We start from the raw sequence: 27763 nt of genomic DNA on the forward strand, positions 1-27763 counted from the left end.
TATAAAGTGGGATGAAGCGATGGAAGGGAGCGGGCGCCTCTCCAGTGTGTCCTTTGGATTAGGTTGAACCACCTGGACTCGCAGCACTTCACAGGAGACAGACAGACAGATAAGCAGACGTACAAAAAGAGGGAGGAATAGGCCAGCTGTTGGGTGTGTGTGTGTGTGTGTGTGTGTGTGTGTGTGTGTGTGTGTGTGTGTGTGTGTGTGTGTGTGTGTGTGTGTGTGTGTGTGTGTGTGTGAGAGAGAGAGTTATGAGATATGCAGAGCTCCTCATGCCTTTCCCAGTGGGTTTCCTTTCACAACACATTACACACTTTCTACCTTTCACCTCCTCCTAGACTCTCTTGTACATACACACCTAATGCGCACACACTTAACTGCAGAATACAACACCAAACCACACACACACACAGAGAAAGAGAGGGGGATAGAGAGACACTGTGCTCTATAGCTGAGTAACATTCAAAGACAAAGTGCGATGGGAGGTTTGGACACTGTCCCAGTCTGTATTGGGGAGAGGGCCAGTAGTGGAGTGATGCTGAGAGCCTTATTGGGCCCACTCTACCTCCCCCATGACATCCTGATGTTGCACACACAGAATGGGAAAGCTCGGTGGTTATACCTCGATGCAATCAAATTCAAAAAGGGGCTAATTAAGAGTTTTTTTGTTAATGCATGTTATTTTCCAGAAAGCAGGGAGGTGTTTCAATGGGATTTTAAATCACGCTCCAGTGAGAACGTTTTAACAAATTTTCTTGCGCAAATGGATGATTGAAAGCAAATCGTAATTACAGTCTAACAAAACCATTCACAGAAGCTGTCAAAGGGTTTTTGGGGAGGTAATGCATTAGCGTGCAAAATTATATTGCAGCTATATTGCATTGGTACATATGTCAGGCAATAGGAAACAAAAATGTCATTACAGGAATGCCTTAATAAGCTTGAGGCAATTGTGAAATATTGCTTCTATATTACACTGTTTGTCCACCAGATGGCACCAACACATGTATTGTTCAACAGCAATATGTCATTACATATTGTCATCGTATAAAAATATTTTAATAAAAGGGACAAATATATTCAGAATGTGGATAGTGGCACCAAAAACAATTGGACAGATTATTCACCTTACGCTGTCCCGACAATTTGAAAGCATGTGTATTCATTCTTACGGTTTAGAGCTAGAATGGCTGTAAACGTCGAATAATATTTGGAAATATTCAGCAGCTAAACTGGAGTGATCGGATCATTTTACAATACCACATTCCTCAGCTACCAGTAACAGGGAGGACAACAAACGAAAATGGCGTGAAATCACATATGAGAACATTTACTTTGAAGTGCCTCTTGGTGTAGATGGCTCCTCTATCATGAACTACAAAAACACGGAAGCACAGTGATACACCTGCCGATCGGACTTGGCATACTCAAATACACTGCCAAAAGGGTCGACAAAGGTCTGTACAAAGAGTTGAAATTAACAAAATATCAGTTCATCTAAGGAGCGTATTGAATCAGCCTGTCTTGTCTTCTGCTAGCTAGTAGCTAGAGAGTAATTATAACAACACTGCAGCTACTCAAAGCTCAAAAAACATTGGCTTGGATTTTGTAGTAGGCATTATTGAATTTACCAATCACAAATTGGAAATCTAAATTCTCACTTTCCTCCTGGAAAGTTATGAAATTGCTTTTAAACTGAAAATTTAAAAATTGTCTGGGCACTGTAGTGGGCAAGCTACATCACAACAAAATATGAAATAACAACAACAAACAAATTATAAATATTGGTTATTTATATATACCACTTAATTATTACAGACGCCTGTCGCCGACGTATCACCTAGCAGGCTAACTATCTGACCTGTTGGGGAGGGACAGACACGTGTTGAGGGGAAAGTTGGGGGAGGGGTCGCCTGCTGGTCATCCAAAAAACATGAGGAATTTGACAATACTAGCTAAATTAAGAGCAAAAGTATGGAATGTTTTGTTTAATTGAATAACTTTCTCTGCTAAAAAAAATGCAATGTTGTGTTACATCACATTTATAGTTATTCATAAAATGTTGAATATTTTCCCAGAAATTGTCAAAATGTCTTTTTCATCAAAAAACTTTATAAGACACAATTGTCTTTTGTGCCTAAATCATAAAACAGAGAATTCAATTCATTTAAAGGAAATAAGCAGAATATTAAAAAGTGGTTCATCAAAAAACACTGCCTTTGGCCTTTGGACTCTTTATATATGTCCAAAGATTGGAAATGGAATAGTAACAATGAAAGACATGATTGTATTCAAAAGTATATATAGATAGAGTAATGGAACTACATCCGGTCCAACTTAAAGCCACACGTTCTTTGTCCACATAGTTTTTAGAGTGAGGGTCACATCCACAGAACTGTAACATGCAACCTAATAATACAGGCACATGCTATAAGACACTGTACAAGTAACAAAAAAGAAAAATATCCAACACACATAAGTGACACCTGTCAAAGATGGCATGCTTTCCCAAAACTAACCAGAAATGTCTCCTTTCCATCACCGTGTGGGTGGTTCACAATCACATCCATCACACCCTCTGTGGGTTGTGTGAGGCCTGCTAGCCACCAGAGCTGTCATCCTAATATGATGGATTTTGATGAAATGCCTCCCACAAGATGAGGAAGAGGTACTGGAGCTGTCATGGGTCATATGCTGTGGACTTCCATCTGAATTACACACAGCCTTTACTCTACTTCACTCCAACTGGCTTTAAAAACCTTTTAGAAATTCTGAATTTATGTTGATTAATCTTGCAAGGCACCCCTCAGTGACGTAGCCCCTGGTCGCCCCTCATCCTGAAAGTATTTCAGCCGTTAGTAACGGGCGTATCCCACTCGGAGACGGACAGCAGGGGCTTGGCTGGTGTTGGGGAGAGTCACCTCACCTTAAGGCCAGATCTCGGGGTTAACGCGAGGATCCCAATTCTGACAGGGTGTCAATACAAAGCAATTTACGGGACCCCATGAAGAATCGACCCCCTGGATAACAGGCAATTTCTCTGCTCTGCTGGTCACCACGGCCCCCAGAAGACCAAATCAGAGCAGAGGGAGCTAAGCAGAGACAGAGAGAGAGAGAGGGAGAGAGAGGGAGATAGAGAGAGAGGGAGAGAGATTGGAAGAAAAAGGAGTGAGGGGATGCGATTAGGGCCGTATACTGTGGAGCATCAACACACGGCCAGAGAGACGACCGGGTACATTTAAACATGTACTCATACAACGGGCTTAAGCACACATGGTACAGAAAACCAGATACACACAGGCTTGTGGGTCCACACACTGCGCACACACACACACACACACACACACACACACACACACACACACACACACACACACACACACACACACACACACACACACACACACACACACACACACACACACACACACACACACACACACACACACACACACACACACACACACACACACACACACACAGCTGATATGGATGTGGCTCAGGAGAGAGGGAGGATGTGAATGCAGTGTTGGGCTGCGGATAAGAGGCAGAACCAGACCGAGAGAAGAGGAGAAAATTAAACAGAGACGCAGAGCAGGGAAACTCCCACCGAAAGAAAATGGATTCTGAAAACGAATGAAAAAAGTTATTAAAAGAAAAGTAAGAAGAGTTTGAGGGAGGACAAAATTGACTGGGCTGCTTTTCAAGGTTCGAGCTCGGCCCTTTAGTTATCATTAAGGGAAATGCTAATGCTTTGGCATGCGTTTGTATCATTTTAGACATAGGGTGCAACAATTATCTTAGTTTAACATGAAAATACAGGATACTGGTAAGCAGAGGTGGACACTAAAACGACAGTTGTCACAATAACAAGTTACATTTCAAAGCCAAGTCAACACATTTCCTTCCAGCTGTGATACAATATGTATTTTTTTTTACTTTTTAATCATGCGAGTGATATTAATTATTTATTTCCCCAAGTTAATGCCATACATATGTACAGAAGTAAACAGGAAGGGATACACTGGATAATTATATTTATAATGGATGTTGTTTACCCAAGTTTCATGGTCAGTGTCAACCTACTGAATTTGTAATTATCATAAAGGCTGGCAATATACTTATCCTGCATCAGTTTGGAGTGCAGATTGTGTGCGCTTATAAATTCAAGTGAAGTTTAGCAGAGTCTGCGACTCTTTCATCAGTTCTCTGTAGGACCTCTCACAGAAAGCCAGGGTAACAAAAAGGTTTTCCTATTTTGGTGTTGACCCGATCTCAACCCTCTCAAATACCTGTCGGATGAACGCGCTCTTGTGGTTGAATTGGATAAAAAAATTCTGGAGCAAGGCTCTTAAAATCTGATGGCAAGCCTTCCCCAAAACTGGACGGTGATTAGCAGCATATTCATGGTTGAAAAAAAGACACACCCAGACTGGACAACGGTGTGGTAGCAACCTGTCAATCACAAGGTAGCCACCCCCTAAAGCATACCCTGTTTTATGGTCTATTTGACTCTAAATAGATTATAGTTTACTAATGAACATCATGTTGTATTGAAGAAGACTTGAAACTAGAGATTAAATCCATAAACTCATGTTTACAATGTTTACTGCGGTAATAAATAAAGTCGGGTCCTCTTCTCATAGACTTCTATACAATCAGGCTTCTTTTTGCAACCAGAGGAGTCGCCCCCTGCTGGCTATTACTAGAAAGAAAGCAACTTCACTAGTCACTTTTCAGACTCTAACGTTGGCGCCTGGTTTCCACATACTTTTGGCCACAAAAAACATGAAAGCCAAGTCAAGACTGACACATCCCAGTGTAAGCCTTGACTTGGCTTTCGTGCTTTTTACAGTGAGGGAGATCAAGAGCAAAGCAAACACAGAACAAGATTCAAAGAACAAACCACTTGATGAAATGTCTCTTCTGACATCATCACATGGTGCTTGAAATGGTGCCAGGCATATGAGCCGAAGTGCAAAGGATTTTGGGTAAAAAATAAATAAATGAAAATAAGTATGCCTGCTGCCAATGGTGAATCTCTGAACTCTGTCTGAGAGGACAAGAAAGCCAGGGAAAGCTCCTCCAATCCAGAGTCGGTCTGTCAAGAAGTGAGCAATGATGAATGACAGCGCTAACTCCCACAAGCATTTTGAACATTTTATTATTTCTTCTTCAAAAGTGTACACATGCCACATGTTTGGAGCTTTATTTCTTTTTATTACCACCCCGTGGTAAAAAAGCATCAAGCCTATGTTCTTGGGCTTGATGCTTTCCATGTGTTTTTTTGGTTTTTTTTACCTGAAATGGTTCCAGGGTTTTTTTTTTCTTAACTCATAGCATAAAATATTCAGAATTTATTTGAATGAGTTGAATGGGTTGCAGGACATACCAAAGACTCAATGCTTACCTTATCAGAGTGCGGGTTACCAGATGTAAACCGTACATCAGAATGCTAAAAAGGCGCACATTGACAATTTTAACTTGCTGATTTTTAGCATACTTAATGTTTACCATGTCCGCCATCCTCATTAAGCACGTTAGGGGTATCAGATTTGATAGTTAAATGGAAGGAACAACTGATGTATTTGGTGATAAAATAATGTTTTAGATGTAATTGTGTCCCAATGATGGCTCTTGAGGAAAAAGTCAGGAGATGACAAAAGTTATTACAATTTCTCACAGGGGGGGGGTAGATGTATGTCTGTTAAAAATATGTATATGTATAGAATATATATATAAATATTTTTGATGACCTCATGGTGGCGCTGTGGGAAACCTTTAGGATAATCACTTCTCTGGGGACCATGAAGATTTTGTGCAAAACCTCATGTCACTCCATCAAACAGCTGTTGGCTGGAACAAACCAACAGACAGACTTCCCTGGAGCCACACTGCTAGCTGGCCTTAACGTAACTAACCCAAATGACTGCTCAGAGGTGAGAAGAATGCTCTGGAAATTCTGGCAGCCTCTTGGGACAATACGGCATACATTTGCAGTGTTTTGTTTTTTATTCTGTGCAAAGTGGCTGCTCTGCCATCCTCAGGACAGCCTGTCCACTCCCCCGAGCCTGAGGTGCCAAAAATAATATGACCACCTAAAGTCAAGGTGACAACAGTTATAAAACTCAGATAAAAATACTCCATAGCTATTAACAGTAGAGGTTAACACAGACATCATCAGTTTGAACACCAATGTTAATGTTAATGTTCACATGGTCAGATGGTTCCCTTGCAGTCAAAATGAAGCACATCTATTTAAGATATGCCGTGCATTTTAAAACGCTTCCTTGAGTCAGCTGTGTGACCTGCTTTTGAAGAAACTACTTTGCATTTTCACATACATCCAGTCACTGCTGTCTGGAGGAAAAAGCTTGCCACAGGTTTAGCTCACGCGAACACTTGGCAAACAAATAACAAAAAAAAATAAAGGGCCTATCTCCAAGGACCAGTTGGACGATTAGTTATGAATCTTAGTCCCCAAAAAGTCCCGAACTGACTACATTTTTGCAGTGTGAAGTCCTACAGCTCATGATTAGCTCTTCTACAGTCCTACATTTCAATAACTATTTTTTTAATATCATTTTTCCCTTCCAGATACTGATTCTGATACCTGAACTTGGGTATCGGCCGATACCGAGTTCCAATCCCGTTCGAGAAGATTAAAAACAAAAAAAGGTCATAGTCCTCTCTCTAATATTGGTTTAGACACTAAACACACACTAAAACATTAGCCAAAGACTTCATTTTTCAAGAGTATATTTGAACACATCATAGCAACTTTAATGAATAATTTTCCTTCGCTCAATACTCATGTTTACTGAATAGAGCTTAAACGCGCCATAGTGTAAGTCAATTCAACCTCCATACGTTAGCTGTATTGCCCCCAGCTGCAAACGGCTAAAGTCAACTAGCTCTTCTCCTGCCAATTACACCACAGTATTTTTGTTCAAAGGGTTGCATCATGGGTGAACAAGATAGGACGAGAGCGAGAGGGTATAACCACAGGTGTGCTGTCCCGATAGGCAGGATGTACGGATTGGGTATCAAGTTACACATGTTGTTGTTGTTCCTCTGCAGCGTAAATGAGCTATTTAATAGTATGATAACCCTGATATCCTATTAGTGTATAGATCTGCGCACTCCCTGATACCCGATTCAGCAGTTTTAGCCTTATCGGAGGCATTTTTGATACTGGTATCAACTCTAACAAAAAGTATAACTATGTTAATTATAGCTTCCATCAGGAACTTTATGCCTTGGTTTACATCTGTCTTCAACTCTTTTAGTTTGTTGTCAGTCTTTTCCTCACTTCTGCTTCTCGTCCCCCCCCCCCCAATGAAGCCCTATTTGGAACAGGCAGGCGATTCGGAGGCTGGATGAGATGCGTCTTTAGTGTTGACAGGTGAGCAGACAGAGAAGCTGAAAGACGGAGGACAGACGCATTTATTCCCACAACCATGCACGTCTGTTTGAGGGATGGCCTCTAACTGCCTGCATTTATTCAGCAGTTATTTTACCCCTGATGTGATAATCATTAGGTTTCTTGACATTTTTTTCCCTCTCTTTCTTTTGGTCCAAAGCACTCATTGCTGTTTTGTTTCTGTGTCCCAATATATCAAACACAAACACACACAAACACTGACAGAAATAGACAGAGCTTACAACTGTCGAAATGACTGAGCTACTTCTTCATCTTCCTCTCCTTTGATCCTACTCTTCCTCGCCTGCCCGTTTACTTTCCGCCGCTCTCTTATCTCCGTTCCTGCCTATGAACCATAAATGCATGAAAAGGAGCAGGAGCAGTCAGGTGAATACACTATGACCCGGTTACCATGGAAACGCAGGTAGCAACTCTCAAGGTGATGCTGTGTTTAGAATTCTGCAAGGCGCACATATCTACACACACACACACACACACACATACAATAAATTATTTTGCTGGTATTGTAGTGAAAACATGACTGACCGCTATACATTTTCTCACCGCTACCTGTCTGACCTTTAACATATCGAACTTCAACCGGCAAAGTAAATGTTTTACAAATGATCTCCAAATAACATATCTGATGACTCAAAGTAGGAAATCTGTCCTAAATGGCTTTTTTTTGGACTCCCTGGTTCAACCTGTCATCAAGGGAATTAATTCAAGCAGATACTAACACCAAACTCAATGAGAGAAGAGACGATCATTGACGAAAATGGTCTTATTAGAAGATATAACCTTATAGCAAAAAAAATGTTTTTTTCTTTATGACCGACCTGGTGCGAGATTCAAAAGAGGAGCGTCTACTCTCTCCACAACACCCGGTTAAATAGACTGAACGTAAACTCATCTATTTTTCACTGTCATCCTGTATCATCAGTGCTACATGGACACACGAGGGGAAATGTATCTTGTCTGGTGTCACAAAGAGCTCACTGAGAAATGACTTACTGATTGATAAGCATTATTAATATCAATTGGGAATCACAGAGTAGCTCACAATCGCAATTCCGCGGTAATCAAAACATTGTTAGACATTTATCTACTATTCGTAACCTGTCTGAGTAACTGATTTGTGTATCTGTGTATCCAAAAAATACCCCTCAAAAGGCAAAAAGCAGGAGGGGAACCCAAAGACGGTCTTCCATCTCCATCGATAAAGCAAACGTGTCTTCCAGCACCTCCAAGCTTAAAGTTCCCCGGCAGAACTAAAGTTCCCCCGGCAGAACTCGCGCTTGTCTTGACTTTGGTTACCTGTAAAGATTGTATTTTTGCACAATTTCAAATGCATATTGTAGACCCTTCTGTCTGCTTCTCTTTGAAATGGCTCAGATCATACATTAAATCATAGATTAGGTCATATTTACTCAGGGAATGCAGTTAGTTAGCGTGTGGGCTCTCTGGTAGCTCTGACAGCTTGACAGAGTAGCAGCGGGGGGCGGGGCTTAGCAAAGGGTCAATTATGTGTTTATTCACTGCATGGTGATGTTATTTTCACAGTATTTGACAACTGACATGGAAATAATGTACAACAAAGATTATGAGCTTAGTGCCTCTTGAACCCACACACACACACACACACACACACACACGCACACACACACACATACACACACTCTCTGACTGCAAGTTGTCCATGTCAATGTGGGCAATCTTTCCAATGTAAAGCAGCCATGAATTGCTAAACGGCCAGAAAGTTGACAACTCCTTCAGAAGGTTTTCAAAGTGATAAAAAAAAAAGTGGTGTGACACCTAAAAACAAAGCCAGATGTTCTGATAAACACAAATTCATTTTGATCAAGTAATAAAAGACGAGGTCAGAGGTCTGTTTGTGTCGGACGTTGAACGGAGGAAGTGGTCAGTGGTTGCTATGGTTACCATGCAGAGATAGAATTAGATGAGCCTTAAAAGCAGTATATTCTGTAAGAGCAACGTACTCACTAGCGCCCCCTATTGCCTGTTTAAAGCCAGATGATGGGCATTAAAAAATATATGACAGGCTAGACAGAAGAAAAGTAGAAATGATGGTATGAGATCAGAGCGTCGCTCTCAGTCTGTTACTGAATGATCAATATAGACGTTGCTCATACTGAACAGATGCTTGTAACATATTTTACTGAACAGTTTACAATCAGCAGATGGATTATTAGTTTAGCTTTTGAAAATAATATTAAAACAACATAATGCATACAAAATATTGCGTTTGGCCTGTTTGCTCTCAGACCACTTGAATGTCGATATATTGACCCTACTTTTCAAGTTCAGTCCAGGTGTTAGTCCACACCAGAGCTTGAATAACAGCTTTTACACCAGCCCAAAGCACAGGAGATCAACTGAACCAAACCAAACATAATAGTTTGAAAGGAAAAGTGATGATTTGGTCAGAACTTCAAGACAAATTTGATTGCACATACGGCCTCTTAAAATTCAGTAAATTCCACAAGTTGTATTCAGTCTTATGCTGGTTTAATTAATATATTGATGAAATTACTGATTACCAGGCTATAATATCTGACACTGAGGGACATTATAGAAATACACAAACAGTAAATATATATGCTATATATTAAACATATAAGGACACAGAAGGTAAAAAGGTGTGTAGTTGAAAAGAAAATTCAGACAGTAAAAGAGAAAACACAACAATCTCTCCTTTCTGAAAATGTAGAATGCTTTGTTCATAACTTCCAAGTTTTACTTTGGGGTAGGAACGCTAATACTGTACAGTTCCACACTTATGTTAACCTGGTTGGTAAACTTGGAAATGCATGACTTTATGTGCACTTAAACACATTGGTTTGTTGCGTATGTGAGGCATCACTGTCATAATTGGGGAGGGGGGGCATGTTAAATCCCCTAGCTTTCATTCACATTCCGCGTTAATTCGTAAGAGTTTCTTTTTTTCAAATGAACCTCTAATTTACAAATGTTACTTATTAAATTATCAAATTGTGGGCTTTAACATTGGTTGAATTCTGCCAGAAGCAAAGAAAGCTTTCTCTGTCGTGCTTTACGGCTCTTTTCTCTGCTATTGTTGTCTGTAACTGTGCTTTATTTGAGAAAAGGGATTTGAAATATATCCAGCTATATCAATAAAATAAAAAAATCATCCTCTGTGTAATTGCCTTTAATGATGCGGTGACCTGCCATCTTTCTAGACTGAAACAAGTGTTACCATGAGCTATTATCTCTTGACTAAATTCATGAAATTATACAGCTATAAAAAGGATATAGGCACCAAAGAAAATGATAATGAAATACTTAATTTAGTCTGCCATTTTCATCGTTTCATGGAGATTTAACGAGCGTCGATTACAGCCGCGTTTAATTATTGCTATCAAAACGATATATCACGTTGAGGATTTATGGGTTTATTCATACATATGAATGTATTTACATACATTGGTACTTCAGATACATTTAAAAAATGAAATGTATTTAAATGTGATGCCATGTTGCAACCACCATGGACCCAAAATGCAGGATTGTAAATAGCCTGTCACACATACTGAATACCATAATGGTTATTCTATACAGCCGGAGGTTCATACAAATATGATGTCAAGGACAAAGTAATAGAAAAAAAACCCTCTACTAAATGCAATACAGTTCAATAGCACCATAAACGGCATTCTCCAAAATGACCATGAAGCTAAATCGACATCTCTCTAAAAACAGTTTCAACAAAACTGAACATTTTAACCTTTGTGAAGGTAGAATATAATGCAGGGCTGTTGTGCTAGGTTGTATTAGTCCCATCTATGTGTACCTAATAAACTGGTGCATGTTTGTAAGTGTATAGCTAAGGTGAGTCAGAAAACACGCACGGAATTTGATCAAAACTATTGAAATGAGCCTTAAAAATGTGTTTTATTACCCTAAAATAAGGGGAACATGTGTTTTTTTTGTTAATTTGGTTAAATAAATGTAATTTATGGTGCTGTTAGATTGCTGCTAGAACGCCCGGTAAATATCTTTTGCTATTAAATAGATTCTGTTGTTTGTTAAGATGTCTTTTTAAATGTTGATTACATTATATAAGATGAATGATGAATGTATTGCGTTCACGTGAAAGGGTCGGACCTTAGGTCAGAGAGGCCTTGACCCTTGACCTCCAAATTCTAATCATACTCGAGTCCAGCAGAATGTTTGTACCAAAGGTTCCCCAGGCGTTCCTGAGATATTGCGTTTACGATAATGGACATGACAAACTGACTTACGGACTGACAGAGGTTCAGGAGGAAAACCCCAAAACATTATGCCTCTAGTCACGGCTGTCCCTGGCGCCCAGACATAATACATTTCATAGGGTCCTAATAAAAAGTGGTGCAATTTCCAAAATCTACGACTACGGCCGTGAATTTGCAGATTTTGCTTAGAACAGTGGCTATAATAGTTTATCCTAAATCCAAATCTGCAGAGTATCTCTTGGTCGCTCCACCTTCTCTGTCTGTTTTCTCCTCATTCACCTCCCCTTCCTGCGCCCCCCCCCTCTCTCTCTCTCTCTTGCAGAGAGGAGGAAGTGTTCCTGCGGAGCACAGCGTCAGTCTGAAGAACTACATTCACATACAAAGCAGCGCCGGGTGTCCCCATGGCATAGCGTACCAGACTTGTACGTTGGGGGAATTTAGCTGGGACACCAATACTTTATAATCATGCCTTCTCTTTCTTCACTCAAACCAATACAACTACTTTCTACACATTGACTCTGACTTTTGTTCTTCTTTTTCAGCACTTTTTCATGTTTAATCTCTCTCTTCATACCACCACCTGTAATTCACCACCACCAAAACAGCAGTTTGTCTCACTTTTGAGAACCCCCCCCCCCCTCTCTCCCCCTCCCCTTCTATCTCATGTCTCCTCTTCCTATCTCCCTCTTCTTCATGCAGCACTGTATTGAAGCAGCAGGGAGTCTCCCCCTCTCTCTCTCTCTCTCTCTCTCTCTCTCTCTCTCTCTCTCTCTCTCTCTCTCTCTCTCTCTCTCTCTCTCTCTCTCTCTCTCTCTCTCTCTCTCTCTCTCTCTCTCTCTCTCTCTCTCTCTCTCTCTCTCTCTCTCTCTCTCTCTCTCTCTCTCTCTCTCTCTCTCTCTCTCTCTCTCTCTCTCTCTCTCTCTCTCTCTCTGCAGCCTTATCCAGTCTTGATGCATGGCCCATTAATGAGGTGAGGGAAAGATATTGGATTAAGAGCAGATTAAAGATGATTAATGCTGCATAATGAGGACTAATCTGGCGCGCCTCTGTTCCACTCTGTGTTTTAATGTGTGTTTTGCTCTGCCCCTCCTCGCCGGCTGAGTCATCCGCCTCTAGGTACAGCTGCTGAAATATACATGAGATGTTGGTTTACTGAAATGAAGAAGATCTGTAAGAAAAGAGGCACACAAGTTGTTTAAACAAGGCGGCTTGTGTCTCTTAAATCCAGCGGGGGTAAATTATTAGCACTTGTCGACAATCCGTTACGAAAACACACACACACACACACAACACACACACACACACACACACTCTTTACACTAACACACCTAACAAACATATGCAAATAAGCGCTTTGCCATGCCACGCCGTAATGTTGCAGTGCATGAAGACACACACATTTAGACACACACACACACACACACACACACACACACACACACACACACACACCCTATGTGACTATGCCCTTGAATAGTACAAGGAGAAGGGGAAGGTCACAGACAATCATCCCATGGTCCTCTGAGGCCTCCCAGCATTCGGGACGCCACCTTTGGGAGTCCCACCCCTTCCTCACGCCTCCTTTCTCCCCCTCTTTTCTTTGCCCTCTTCTTTCTTACACATCCCAAAGAGATCTTTTAAGGGCAGCTCATGCCACTAATCATGCTTTAAACTTTTAACGACTATGACCCATTATAGCTTTAGACTGATATACATTTGCGTTATTCGTGAAAATAAAATCTTCACTAAGCCATCAAACAGCACATGTGAGTTTGATATCGAAACTGTGTGGTCTTATCAAATCCTTCAAACACCTTGTCAACAGATTGTCAACTTTGGTGAAACAATGCAGGAAGTCTAATCGGAGTAACAGATATATGAAGTTTTAAGATTCATCAGATGCCGAAACACTGCACAGCAGATTATAGAATTACGGGGTTACTGCATAGGGAATTATGAAGTGGCCGCATCCGTCAAATTCAATCACGCCTCCAGCTCTCTACAAAACGGGTGTTTTCATGGAAAATACAATTTTTTAACAATCATTGCACTTGGTGGAGTTCTGTAATTTGTAACAGCAGCAGCATTACGCTGACGTGGTGGCGCTGTACCATAATCAGCCTGGTGAACCAGGAACAGTTCTGCCAAAACTGTCAAAGAGGAAGAAAAGAGAGGTCTGGAACCAGCCAGCCAGCCAGCCAGCCAAAGTCTGTCGCTGATTGACTGAGCGAGTAATACAATTACACCATCGGTTATCCATCCATCTATCCATCAATCCATTATCCATTGCTCTTATCCTGGGCCAGGTCACGGGGGGCAGCAGGCTTAGCAGAGTATCCAGATGTCCGTCTTACAAGCAGTGTTTTCAAGCTCTTCCTGGGGGACTCTGAGGCGTTCCCAGGCCAGATGAGATACATAATCCCTCCAGTGTGTTCTGGGTGGACACCAGGGCCTCTTACCAGTTGGACTTGCCCAGAAAACCTCTAAAGGGAGACATCCAGGAGGCATCCTGGTCAGATGCCCGAACCACCTCAGCTGGCTCCTTTCGACGCAAATGAGCAGTGGCTCTACTCCGAGCGCCCTCTGGGTGTTTGAGCTCCTCGCCCTATCTCCAAGGCTGAGCCCAGCCACCCTACAAAGGAGGCTTGTATCCACGATCTCATTCTTTCATTCACAACGCAAAGATCAAAACTTTAGGTGAGGGTCCCACCGTAGATGGACTGGAAGCCATCTACCATCGGTTATCACGCTTTCAAAATACAGATAAACCCTGTGTTATAAAGAGTATGATTTTACAACCGTAGAAGGTTATCATGTCAGCAGTGATTTTGTCTTTATTCCTGATGATCGCAAGGTAAACAGCAACAAGTAATCGATTAGGATTATACTTGCACGTATTTGATTGGCCAATGCAGTGCCTTTGCCGGACGCCGTTAAAAGGTGTGGCAAAAGTTAAACTAGGTCAGGGGTCGGCAACCTTTACTATCCAAAGAGCCTTTTTGCCCTATTTTCCACCAAATAAAATGTGTCTGGAGCCGCAAAAGCTATTTGATAGAGCTTATAAAGTTGTATATATAGTTATATTATATATACAAAAACTATAGTTTGTTGTATTTATGAAATTATAGAACAAGAATAAAGACAATTCTTGACATTTTAAAAATACACTGGCATGTGTAGGCCTACATTGAGGTCAATTAAACACAGACTTATGCAGGCCTAGAGTCCTCCCCATATTTGTGGAAAATAAATAAAATAACTTTGAAATAAATATAACATATAGCTGCAGAAGTGAATTAAACACAGAACAATGCAGGTCTATTTGGGTCCTCTCCATGTTTGTGGAAAATATATTTTAAAAAAAAGTAGCCCTCATCACCAGCTTGCTTGGTTTTCTGCCACAACAATACTTTTCAGTAAATACTGTGTGCTTGTTCTGGAAGTGTCTTTCAACATTAAATTTTTTGATGTTTGCTAATTTCTCGCCACATATCAAGCATACAGGTAAGCCAGCATCGTTGGTAGTGAAAGCAAATGAATACGTCCACGCAGAATTAAACTCTATTTCCCTCCGTGACTTTTCTTTTTTTGGATTTCTCCATTGATAGTTTAAATGCCGCACCTGCAGGGAAAGGTGCTTGACAGCGACGTAATAGGATGTGACACACATTTTGGTTGACAAAATATTAAAACATTTTTTTATTTTCAGTGACACAGTATCACCTCAAACTCCAAGATAAGAGGTGTTTCCTTTGAAAGATTGTCTCCACTGTGCAAAAAATGAAATAAAAATAACCGTTATTTATTTCCATGTTATTTTTTGTCAAAGCCTCGGGGAGCCACAACAGAGGGGCTGAAGAGCCGCATGCGGCTCCGGAGCCGCGGGTTGCCGACCCCGGAGCTAGGTTCACACAACTTGCCAGATTGCCACTCCTGCTCCATCAACTCAGCGATCCTATTCAAATGAATGAGGAGGCCGAAACTGGTGTCAGAAAATCAGAGCCAAAGCTATATTCAACAGTAATACACAAGAGTAAGGCTATCTTCTTTATCTTGTTGGCTCAATGCAGGACAGGACCCCCCGATTGCCACTGGGTATACCCAGCAAAAAATACCTAAAAAAATATTCTATTACAATGTTTTTCATACCTAAGATCTTATCCTAGAAGCTGTATTTGTAGGAAATCTAAATAATTACTGGCTTAAATTCTACTGTTTCTACATATAGTATTGCGTGTACAATTTCAAGGTATATTACAGTTTGTTGTACAGACACTTAGCTAGCTAACATGAGACAAGAAACAGAAAATCCATCAGCCAAATCGACGATGGAATGGTCAGCCATGCTCTAGAACTGCTGTTGCTCAACAACCCAAAACTTTCAACCTAGCTTCTTAAAAACAACCACGTGGCTGTAATCAAATGTGAACTGAAGCTTGCCCGTGTGTATCATTACATAGCTTGGAGGTTGGCATCAATGGCTGTGCTGGTTTTTCAGAGGAAAAGTTCTTTGAAGAGATAGAAAAAGGCCTCCTTCATTGACCGTACACCGTGTTGAAGCCTGTTATTAGAAGAAATGCGTTGCGGATGTGGTGGCAACATCTTTTCATTAAAAAGAAGTGAAAGTACAGGTTTACTGTGATGATTTCAAATAAAAGCTTTGATCAATGAAAGGACCCTTTTCTGCCTTTTGCAAGGACTGTTCTGCTATTTGCTGGAGGCAGAGCTGCCTGCCAAGGACTTTGAAAAATTGTCCTCGTCTTTCCACACATCGCATAATTGTGAGTTTTTGCTGCAACCCTGGCATTAATTTGCCCTTTTCATTCCTCCTCCCCTACCTTTTCTGACCTACCATCCTCCAGCTTGTCTTTTTCTCCCTCCTCCACCTCTCCTTTCTACTCCCAGAGTCCCAATTCCCCATTTCCCTCCCAATCACAGACTCCCTGAGGATTTGAGGCCTCCTCTAGTCAGCCTTCCCCCCCCCATGGGACGCACACATACGCACCTCACACACACAAACACACACACGCACAAAAGCACAGACAGCTCCATACATGCGCACACAAACACCAATCTCTCTGCTTCATCCCTTTATCCTCAATCACCATCCAGTTCCCAGATGTGCCCCCATCCCATGAGAGGATCCCTCCTCGCCCCAAAATAATAAAATAAAATCCCGCCGCAATTCTCTCCTGGCACCCTCCAGCCCCTTTCTGTATAGAGGTAGACGAGCTGATGAATGTGGTGGGGCAGATGTGGATGAGAGGAGAGCAATTAAAATCGTCTCTGCTCTCCTTTTTTCTCTACAGATCCAGAGGGAAAACTGGGGAGACGGAGATTGTGTCTGGCACTAAAACCAGAAAAAAAAAAAAAAAAAAAATCTATCTCATCTCAATCAAAGAAACCTATTTTGAAAGCTGAATGAAGACAAAAGAACCACTGGCTTTTTATGGGACCTCTCGCATGCAGATTCAAGGACGTGTAGGGCCTATTGAGGACAAAACACAAGCACAGGCGAAATGGGGCACATGTGAAAAATCGGAGCAGGGTGCAATCGTTGTGTGGAAGAGGATTCTTGCTTCAAATCACTCTGTGACTGCGGGACGAAAATCTAGCACACATTGGCCTCTTAGGAAGTCTTACAAGCTCCTTATACGGCTACATTTAAACTTTAAACATGTTTCAGAAATCTACTTCATGGATGTCACGAAATGGTACGATGTCACAATCTAATAAACAATATCCCCATTTGTGAATTATTCAGTGAAATGCAATGCATGAGATTATTTCATACAGGGGATGCATTGATGTCTCTTTTTGCTAATTGGCTGAATAAATTCACTGCGGATGCTATGAATGGAGCTGCAATAAAGGATGGAAAAGAAACCAAATAAACCAAAATAACCAAAGAAAAACGCCACTGAATCAGTAATGATCCACACAACATACTGGATAGTCACTGGTTTTTGCACTTAAAAGTTTTCTGAAGTGAACAGACCTTTTAGGGTTGGGTGATATGAGATCATGGTTCGATGTCTATAGCTTGGCCACATTTATTGTCCTCACATCTCTGCCATAACAGAGTGATATTCAATTATGCAACGTCTTCTGGGCTATATTCAGTCTCTGTTTCTGTTGATTTCTCTGCATTGAAATGCATCAGAGATCACTAGACAGTCTCAACAAAGCCAGGTCTTTTATTTGATGTGTTGACAGAGGCTGAAGTCTATTTATTCATTCATTTTTTATAGATCTACATAATATCAAATTCGGTTTTATGGGCTATTCCAGTGATTTATTTGATGCTATTATTGCATATTTTGTCTCTCGTTTAAATAAAGAGGATAATCCGTCCCATAAAGTCCCATATTTGCCCTTATGTTTATTGGACAATAGTAGAAAAGTAAAGTTCAATTTGAGTTACTTATGATGGATTTTATTACAAGTATGACAGCTTGTGCTAACGTTCACAGGGATATAAAAACAGGAACGAGACAGAGGGCTCCGTGCTGCCGGGCCATTTGACTGAGATCTCATTCTCTTACGGACTGTGCGAGTGAGTGAAGGGTGGGAGGCGACTGACACTGGAAAGAGAAGTTAATATAAACACTTATATTCAAAAAATCTAAAAAAGAATAAAATGAAAAAGGCCTGTGTCGCCAATGCACTCCACCTGTAAACCTGTGTTGGTCTCCCCGATGAACACTGCTGAAAAAAAGCTCTAGACCTTTGTTGTATCTCCTGTCAAATCTTTACTACTGTCTGTGATGAAGGCTTCAAAAGAATCTCAGAACTTTACAGTTAATATGGGTCCTACTGCATCTGAAACCATGGAAGAGGAATTTGCATAAATCAACTGTAGAGAACAAATGAGAATTTCATAAAAAAATAGCATGTTCTTGCCTCAAGTAATCAGTACACTGGGTCAGTCAGTTAAGATAAAGCTTATTGAGAAGATACAATTAAATCATATAAACTGTGACATGCATGTGTGCGTCAGAGAACATTAGCTACTATTATGGGGGGAATGACTAGGTATCCCTGCAATATAGTAATAGGTTATGTTTGAGTTTGAAGAGGGATTTAAATAAATCACAACGAGGTTTGCTCTTTCCAAAAACTCTGTGTATTTTTTTAAATAAATTGCTAGGAAACAAATGATATGAGATAATCAAACTACTTGTGCTGGGACTTATACGAAAACCTTTTTTCTTTTTCTTTTACTTATTTATTTTTTAAACTAGAAGGATCAGTCTTTTCTTGTAGAATACTTATCTGGCTCCGTCCTATCATCCCATCAACTTCAAACTCTCCAATCAGTGCAATCAGTCAAGACCAGTGCAATCAGCGTGCCCAACAAATAGAGCTCAAATGATTGGTTTAGATTGTCAGTGTCCTACGGAGATGCAATATCTCTAAAAAACTGCTTCTCAGCCGCTGAGTGCTGCTTGATTTTTATCCAACTGACAGGGCCGAGTTTCTCAGGGAAAGTAATGACATGTCTGAGATCGAGCAGTTTTTCACACCCAATGCATCACATACCATAGCTTGGTCAGTGCTATTTAGTGCTAGAGGCGCTGATTAGTGTCTTTATGCGACGCACCGGGCTTGCGAATAACTCCAATATAAAACCATTGCCACATCAGTTGTTCGTCACAAGTCGTTTATCAAGTGACCAGCTTGAGTCGTTAGTCATAACTCGATTGTAACTCCCTACTCATGCGACCTGTTAGTCAGTCAAGACAATGTCAACCAGGCACTTTTCCTAAACATAACCATCTGTGAAGAAAGAGCCTTCTTTTAAATACACTGTGCATGCAATAAGCTTATATTGTAGTGTTGTAACGGACCGTTGTTGGTTCATGATCGGTATAGTAACTTTGGCAGGACTGCTAACGGCTACGGAGGTTCCATTCAGTTGAAATATGATGCGTTCAGACTCTTTTTTGTGGAAATGAGTATTGGGCAAATATTATTATTAGGGTTATCATGTGTTTAAATGTAATCTTGTAAAAGGTAGTTTGGGAGAGAAACTTGAATAAGGTTAGAATAATATAATATAATTGTTTGAAGGAGAGCTTTTCACAGCAACATAAATAGATATTAGAGAGGGAATTATGACCTGTTTAACTTCCTAACATTAGCTCTAAGAAGCTTTTTAATATATCATTAAAACTACTTTATTTATTTTTTTAAATCAACAAAAAAATACAATCTTATATTTCTTCATCATTTCAATAAGTATTTTTATGAAAAACAAATATAGATGACTATAACAAAGTAAAATGGTCAAATTTAGAATTTTTGTGGTTTACACTAACTTCACAGTGCTGATGAGATTTTTGAGAAGGTGGCAAAAGAAGAAAAATTATTATATAGTATTAAAGCCATCAGTATTTGCCAATATGGGTCATCAATGATCGGCAAAGGGTAATGGCGGTAAAGCGTGATCTGGGCACCTCTTTTTCTTTGGTGCTGATTTGGTCTGTCATCAGTGACTCCAATCCATGATACAAACGAAATGTGAGTTTTTCATACATTTGGGCGAGACTCTGTTGCTAAGATACACTCTACTGTGTGTTTAAAATATGTATACGTTTGGGTTCTTTTTCAGGGTTCTGGTTGTTTGCTCTTGTCCACTTACTATAAACTCCCCCAAATCAGTGCAGACAAGCCAGGCTGGGATCACAGATTTTTACGGTGGCTGAGTGGACGGACTACTTTCACACTTTTTGACCAATTAGTCTCCAAGGCCCTGTTATATGAGCACATATGTCAGGACCGAACTATGAATAAAAAGTTGATAACTTAAAATTAGTTACAACTTTTTCTTCACTCATTAGTCCTCAACTTTGTTGCTGAGTCCAGTGGGGGTTCAGTGACTTCAGCTGGGAAGTTGTTCCAGATAAATAGTTTAAGGTAAAAAGGAATAAACCACGTAATGTTTCCAAGACACCAGGCAGAAGTTAATTAATTGCTCTTTATGATTAGCAAAAACTGTTCTACGAAGTGATATACAAATGAACCAAACAATGTCCATTAGACAAAAACAATTGAATAACTGCCTCGCCTTTTATGCCTTCACCAACCACTCAAGTTGCAGTATCTACTCACGTCTGTCCAAAGTGTTAACACTTTATTATTTTATCAAACTACACATTGTGTGAAATTATCATATTTAGCATATCAATTCTTGAGTTATGACCAAAACATGTTTTGTGAGGTCACAGTGGCCTTCAATCCCTAAATTCTACAGTTGACTGTTATGACGGACATTTTGTCTCCATCAACATCATGATCAATGCCATGAATGCATAACATCAGACAAATCTCTTTATTGCAGAAATGCAACAAAACTAAGATTTTAACACAGCAGTGCTCTGCGCTTAATGCTAACATCAGCATGCTAACAGTGACAATGCTAACACTCTTCCTCTAAGCAGGTATAATGTTTGCAATGTTCGCTAGCATAGTTTATTGGGTAGGTATGCTAACATTTGATGGTTAAAAAACAACACAAAGTACAGCTGAGGCTGATGGGGTGTCAGTTTTGCAGGTATTTGGTCGTAAACCAAAATATTGGACAAATTAAAATATTGACCTGATGACGGTGCTGGAGTCAGTGCGTAACCAAAATCATACAGCATATGTCAGCCATAAATGTAGAAAGTTTGAGCCAATCTGTCAAGTAGATATTTTTGTCTAGCTTATGGCGCTAGGTGAAGAGTCCAGAGTTATCCTCTCGGGACCATGAATGTTTGTCCAATCAGTCTGGACCAAAGTGGTAGACCGACAGACAAGACATCGCCATCCCAGTTTGTCCCTCTTCCTGTTTTGTCCATTAAGAGTTTTACCTAGCAGCACTGATGCTGAAGGTCCCATTGTTCTGGAAGTGTAAAGGACGTCCTGTCCTACACTACGTAGCGTACCACACCATTTCTCCCCTCTGTCTCCCCTTTGGACTCTCTCCCTCCCCCACAATGCACCACCGTCCTCCCAGTGGGGGACTGGTGCCATGCGGTGATGAATAGTCAGATCTGAGGCAGGAGGACGCACAATGTAGGTCGAGCTCCAGGGGTTGTCGTCTGCTGGCGCGTGTATGTGTAGATATATATAAATGTGTGAGAGTGTGTGTGTGTGGGGGGGTGGCGGTGGGGGTTGCTGGGTACATGCTGCTCTCCAGTGAGTGGTGGTGTTGTGGGGGGCGACTATACCTGCTACAATATGATGTATGGAGTGTCAGTACCCCCTTACACACCTGTTCCCGTGGCCTATTCTGTCTCTGCCATACACACAATGGTGCACACACACACACACACAGTTTCCACCCCTGCACCCCCACTCAGAGACAAGGTGTAGATAATCAGCTCATTTGTTATGGTGCAGTCAGATTAGGGTACGAACATATGCATGGTGATGAAATGCGCTGCATCAGAGCGTCAACCTTGTTCTGTCGGATCACAAAGTCGCACACTGAGAGAAGGATGGGCTAATCAACGACGGAGAACTGAACTTCAATGACTCGGAGGTCAGAGGAAGCTGGAGTGCAGCGGTGAGTGGGAGGCCGGGAGTGTTAAGCACAAGATTCATCACAATATGATATTACAGCAATTCTTTAGGCAACAATGAGATATTTGCAGAAATCACAAAGTCCGCCTTTTTTATTCCGTCCAGGGTCAATATGAGACAAAATCATAATAAAGCCATTACATTTATATCAACTCACAGAAAGTAAAAGCAAAATATGATTTGATAATATTATTACTGGGCTCTCTGTGGGAAGGAGGTTTGCTCGAACTGAAATGGTAAAACATGTGCAATGGAATTTCAAAATAAAGGCGTATCTTAAAGAGGATCATATGCGTTGATTTTTTTCCCTTCAATTGATATTGGATCGATGATAATTGAATCGATATATCAATCCAGCTCGATGGATCAGACACACCTAGAGGTCATGCAAGCTTTCTTTTTGTCCAACATCCAATCAAAACTGAAAGCGTCTTTTTATTACACGGATCAATCCCCACTGACGGAGAGACTCAGCATTTTAATAAGTATTGAAGTCTTTATTTGTCACGTTGTCAGCTGTTAAAATCAATAAATCGGTTCATAGGCCTAGAGACACTGTTGCTTTCTGCCCATAGAGCAGACATGAAAGCTATTCTGGTTCAGGCAGCCTGGTGGAGGCAGGTAAGCAACCGTCGACTGAACTCCCCAGGAGCTCCTGCTAACAGACGGGCAGAGACGTTTAGCGCAGACGTCAGTGTGGATTGGATGACAGAACGCTCAAATCTCGCTTCCAGTGGGGATTCATAGGGCCTCTATTTTGAGTCTAAATTTGGGAAAGAGGAGAAAGGTACTGGGTGGGTAGTCAGTATAGGCAGTAAACATTGGACCAGTGCGCTCCTACTTGAAAGTGGAAAGACCAACGCAGAATGTAGAAGAACAAGCAAGCAGCGTTGAACAGTTTATCATGACAGCAAACCATATGTGATGATAACCATTGGAACACTTTTGATTCCACGCTACTGATGGAAAAATGAAGGTGAGGCTGTTAACTGCCTTATAGTTACGTTAGCATGCTCCTAGAGTGAGGCAGCCCAGAGAAATAAAACATGGATAAGATCTCCAATTTGCAGAGTTTAGAGAGCACCACATTGTTGGGTCTCCGCCCTAAATACTTTCACACTTTTTAAGATTTGTGGGAAAGGTGTTTTAGCTGCAGGGTGAATGCATGCTTTCAACGGGTGCAGCCATTTTGGGCGGCGAAGTTATGCAAATCGACATATTCTTCGCCCTCGGCACCAGGTACAAATGTGTGAAATTAGAAGTTTATAAGTGTTATTTTGTTATTATTAAATGTATATTCCTATCCCCCTTCTATTTTTATTACAACCACTTGCATTATCTGTCCATCAAAGGCTATTAAAAACTTTATGAACATTTACTCACCACCAAAAAAAGCTTTTTTTACTGACAGAAAAAACAAGAAATGACTGTTTTACCTAGGATTTGAGCCAATAAAATGTTTGATATGACTGTTATCTTTGGCTGTGTATTTCTGAGTATTATTTTTTTTTCCTGCATGAACCATCTTAATCAAATGAAGAAAAGGATTTCATAAAAATGTAAAAAGCCTGTGAGAGGGACTAATCTGAGAGGTTAGTAAAAATGCTTTGCTTTTAGTTTGTGAACAAGAGTAAACTGATGTGAGTTTCAGACTGTATCGGAAGTTTTCTCAACTGTGGAAACGTTCGCCCGCCATTAGTGGCATACGTATCAGAACTTTATGTACATAGGCTTGTACCTTCCACTTCCTATCAATACAATTGATATTCTCTCGCCGTTCCAAGCTTTAGAAGTGCTCCAAGTCACTTTGAGGACTTTAAAATGCTAGCTAAGCAGGCCATCCTTGATCTTGTAGCAGACACAAGCACATGTCAGTTGCAGAGAGGAGGAAGTGTTCCTGCGGAGCACAGCGTCAGTCTGAAGAACTACATTCACATACAAAGCAGAGCCGGGTGTCCCCATGGCATAGCGTACCAGACTTGTACGTTGGGGGAATTTAGCTGGGACACCAATACTTTATAATCATGCCTTCTCTTTCTTCACTCAAACCAATACAACTACTTTCTACACATTGACTCGGATTTTTGTTCTTCTTTTTCAGCACTTTTTCATGTTTAATCTCTCTCTTCATACCACCACCTGTAATTCACCACCACCAAAACATCTTAAAGCAGTTTGTCTTACTTTTGAGAACCCCCCCTCACCCACCTCTCTCCCCCTCCCCTTCTATCTCATGTCTCCTCTTCCTATCTCCCTCTTCTTCGTGTAGCACTGTATTGAAGCAGCAGGGAGCCACTTCCCCAAAGCCTTTTCATCTTCTCTCCCTCTCTCTCTCTCTCTCTCTCTCTCTCCTCTCTCGTGTAACGACCTCAATCTGTCTGTCTCTGTTAGCTATCGTCTGCGACAATAATTCCGTAATACGCTCAAGTGGGAGAACCTTGAAGTGGCGTCTTTCCTCGTCTCTCTCAGCCATTTAGCTGACTTCATTTTGCCTGTTTATAAAAATAAAATAAAAATCGCCGATGAAAAATGCAAAATAAGCAACGGGAGAAAGCGTGTGAGATGTTTTAGCATCGATACATGTGTGAGCAAATGTGTGTGTGTGTGTGCGCCTGCATGCTGTGTCTGCACAAGCACTTTGGCGACTCTCAGCAAATCTGTCTGTGTGTGAGTGTGTGTGTGTGTGTGTGTGTGTGTGTGTCCACCACGGTATCGGTGGCCGTGCCGGCCGAGTAGCAGAACAAAACAAAACAGAGCCGATCGGCGCTATCATCCACCGGCAGGCCGCTGCTCTCTGTCTCTGTGCTCCGTTACCTGTTGGTCCTCATATAATTACAGCAGCCACACTCATCCATCACGGCATTGTTGTGGTGTACGCCGGGCCACATTCTCTCTCTGGCTCAGCAGCGTTACATAAAGAAACAATAACAGAGTCTGAACAACATCCACCAGAGGGAGGGGGGGCGGGGGGGGCAACAGAGAGAAGGACGTAGTGCAAGAAAACACAGACACACACACACACACACACACACACACACACGAATAAAAGATTATTCGAGTATGATGCAGGTTGTTTCTTTTTCATCCTGGTTGGAAGTTTGTAATGACCAGCGATACGCAGCGAGCTGGAGAATGAAATATTAGAAACACCTGGTCTTTCTCTGCTATATACGGAGCGGGGCGATGTTTGACCCATGAAAGAATTCACTTTAAATCAGTTTTACCCGTGAAGGGCAGAGGGCTAAAGAGGGATTTTGACTCCTGGAGAGGTAAGATCTGTGCAACATGGCGGGCCGGTGGATCACATCTCAGAAAAGAGATCCAAGTCAAAACTGGAAAAATGCAGGGCCAAAGATTTAATTGGAATATCATAGAAAAAAGTTTTTTATCATGCAAAATGCAGCAATGATAGGTCTTCATGTGCAAAACAAATCAAGAGATAATGCCTCCTTAACTAATGCAAACCCAGTGTGTGTTTAGCCCTGGAGGAATGTGATTTTTATGATGCATATATAATTTAAATAGGAAAAAAAAAAAAAGAGAAAGAAAAACATCTAAAGCTATACTCTAGCTTTAGATATGAAACTGGAATACCAAATAGGGCTATTCTATTTTCTTCCAGAGCTGATGATGGACGTAGCCAAGAAGTTAGCCTTCTAACATAATGTATTGTTGTTTAACAACTTTGCATCAACTTTTGTCGTTTTTAAATATGTGGTCTATGAACTTGAAGCGTGAAACTTGAGCCATCTCGCTTCCTTCTCATCTCTGTCGAGAGTTGCACATGAAAAGCACCAAAGGGCACTTTTTGTAAAAAGGCGGCAAGTAAAGCCAGACTGTGCATTCAATACCTCTACTACCATACTATTTATTAAGTCATAAAAAGATGGAGAATGTCCCGATAAATATAACAATATGTACCAGGATGTCCTACTGCATCCACTCACATTTGGCAGTATGCAAGCCAGAATGCTTTTCTGGCTATTCTGACCCACAATCCTCTGCACACCCCAGTATATGAGCAAGAGAGACAAAGTTCACGGTGCAATGTTATGACACTCTATGCAACAGTGCATTCTTAAAAAGGGCAGCTCAAGTATGTACTAAAAGTAAAAAGAAGAAATATGCAATTTTGAGCGCATGCAGTGACAGTTTATGAGCTGAAGTGCAAGCGAGCATTTGACTTATTCTGGAAACGGGAGTTTAGTTGGGTGACGTTAGAGGATGTCGGCGAAACTCCAACGTGGGCGGCAATTAACTTCATTCTTTGTTGTTATTTGATAACCACTTAACAATAATCAAAACAATTAGTATACCAGCAGGTAAAAAATGACTTCTGATGCGCTCGCAAGTTTAAAAAAAATGATCAACGTTGGTATAGGTATATGAAACTAGACAATATTCATTAGTGCTAAGACAAATAGTTATTTCAGACATCGTTTGGAGGAGGCTGACGCTAAAGCCTAGCACTCACCTACTGCTCTATGGATGACATCTAGAGTAAAAATAGAGGGGTTTTTCCAGCAACAAGAAGGAAACTTTGAAAGTAAATCATCTCTACAACTAAAACACCAGATTGTTTATTAAATAGTTGTTTTTCACATTCTAGTTACACATACAGTCAGACAACATGAACCAAACTCTAATTCATACATCTATATATTATTGTGTCACTACACAAGCTCAAACTGAGTCCTTTCTGGGCTTCTACTGTATATTAATTAAAAAAAGACACATGAGAAATGTTTGTGCCCTGGGATCTACCCCATTTAAGACTAGATATTAATAACATTCTCTCTTTTTTTTCTGTCAACACAGATGCTGTAATTAAAGGAGCCCATGCGCTCTGACTGAGGCGAGGATGGCCGTAACAATGCCGATGAATAATGGGACAGACGAGTGGGAGGAGGAGGGAAAGACAGAGAGAGGGAATGACATTATTGAATTAAACGCCTCCTTTTGAATCAACATACAAATGCATTGTTTTGAGAATTAATCGTTTCATTATTATTTCCGAGTATCTTAATCCTACTTTAACCTAATCTGCCTTTTAAATGATCTTCTTCGGTTAATTATTGTCATTCCATTTTTCATTTTTCATTTTAAATAGCTGCATACGTTGGTTGGTTGGTTAGTTGGGTTTTCCAAGTCCAGAAATATGAGCTTGACTGGGACTGCAGTGTCAACCAGTATAAAGCCTTTATGGAACCCCCGGAGCGCCTAAAACCACAATGTCTGCAAAAGTTTCTCATTCAAAGTTCCTCTTTCACTAAATTGTCCATCATATAAAAAGCCAGGATTGACTCAATCTGGCACTCTTACTTTGAAAAGTTATAATCATAAAGGCAAAGGGGAACCTCTCAAATATAACTTATTTTCAGACAGTTATATTTTGTCGTAGAACCAAAAGCATTCAGAGCCTCACCTCTGAATTGGCCTTGGTCAGGCCGTCTCATCATTAATACAGCGAATGACGGGGTGTACCAGCCCGGGTGTGCATGTATTCAAAATGTCA

General features: G+C 40.8%; 1 protein-coding gene across 1 annotated transcript in view; it reads left to right on the plus strand.

Moving 5' to 3' along the window:
* The window catches only part of ptpn11b (protein tyrosine phosphatase non-receptor type 11b), a 263988-nt gene extending 236842 nt beyond the window's left edge, over positions 1–27146 (plus strand). Inside the window, exon 16 of the mRNA XM_054610020.1 lies at positions 27067–27146. The gene's annotated coding sequence lies outside the window, so the exon portion shown is untranslated. The remainder of the gene's footprint in view (positions 1–27066) is intronic.
* Positions 27147–27763: the final 617 nt, after the last annotated feature.

The sequence above is a fragment of the Anoplopoma fimbria genome, chromosome 12, assembly GCF_027596085.1.
Source record: "Anoplopoma fimbria isolate UVic2021 breed Golden Eagle Sablefish chromosome 12, Afim_UVic_2022, whole genome shotgun sequence".
NCBI lineage: Eukaryota > Metazoa > Chordata > Actinopteri > Perciformes > Anoplopomatidae > Anoplopoma > Anoplopoma fimbria.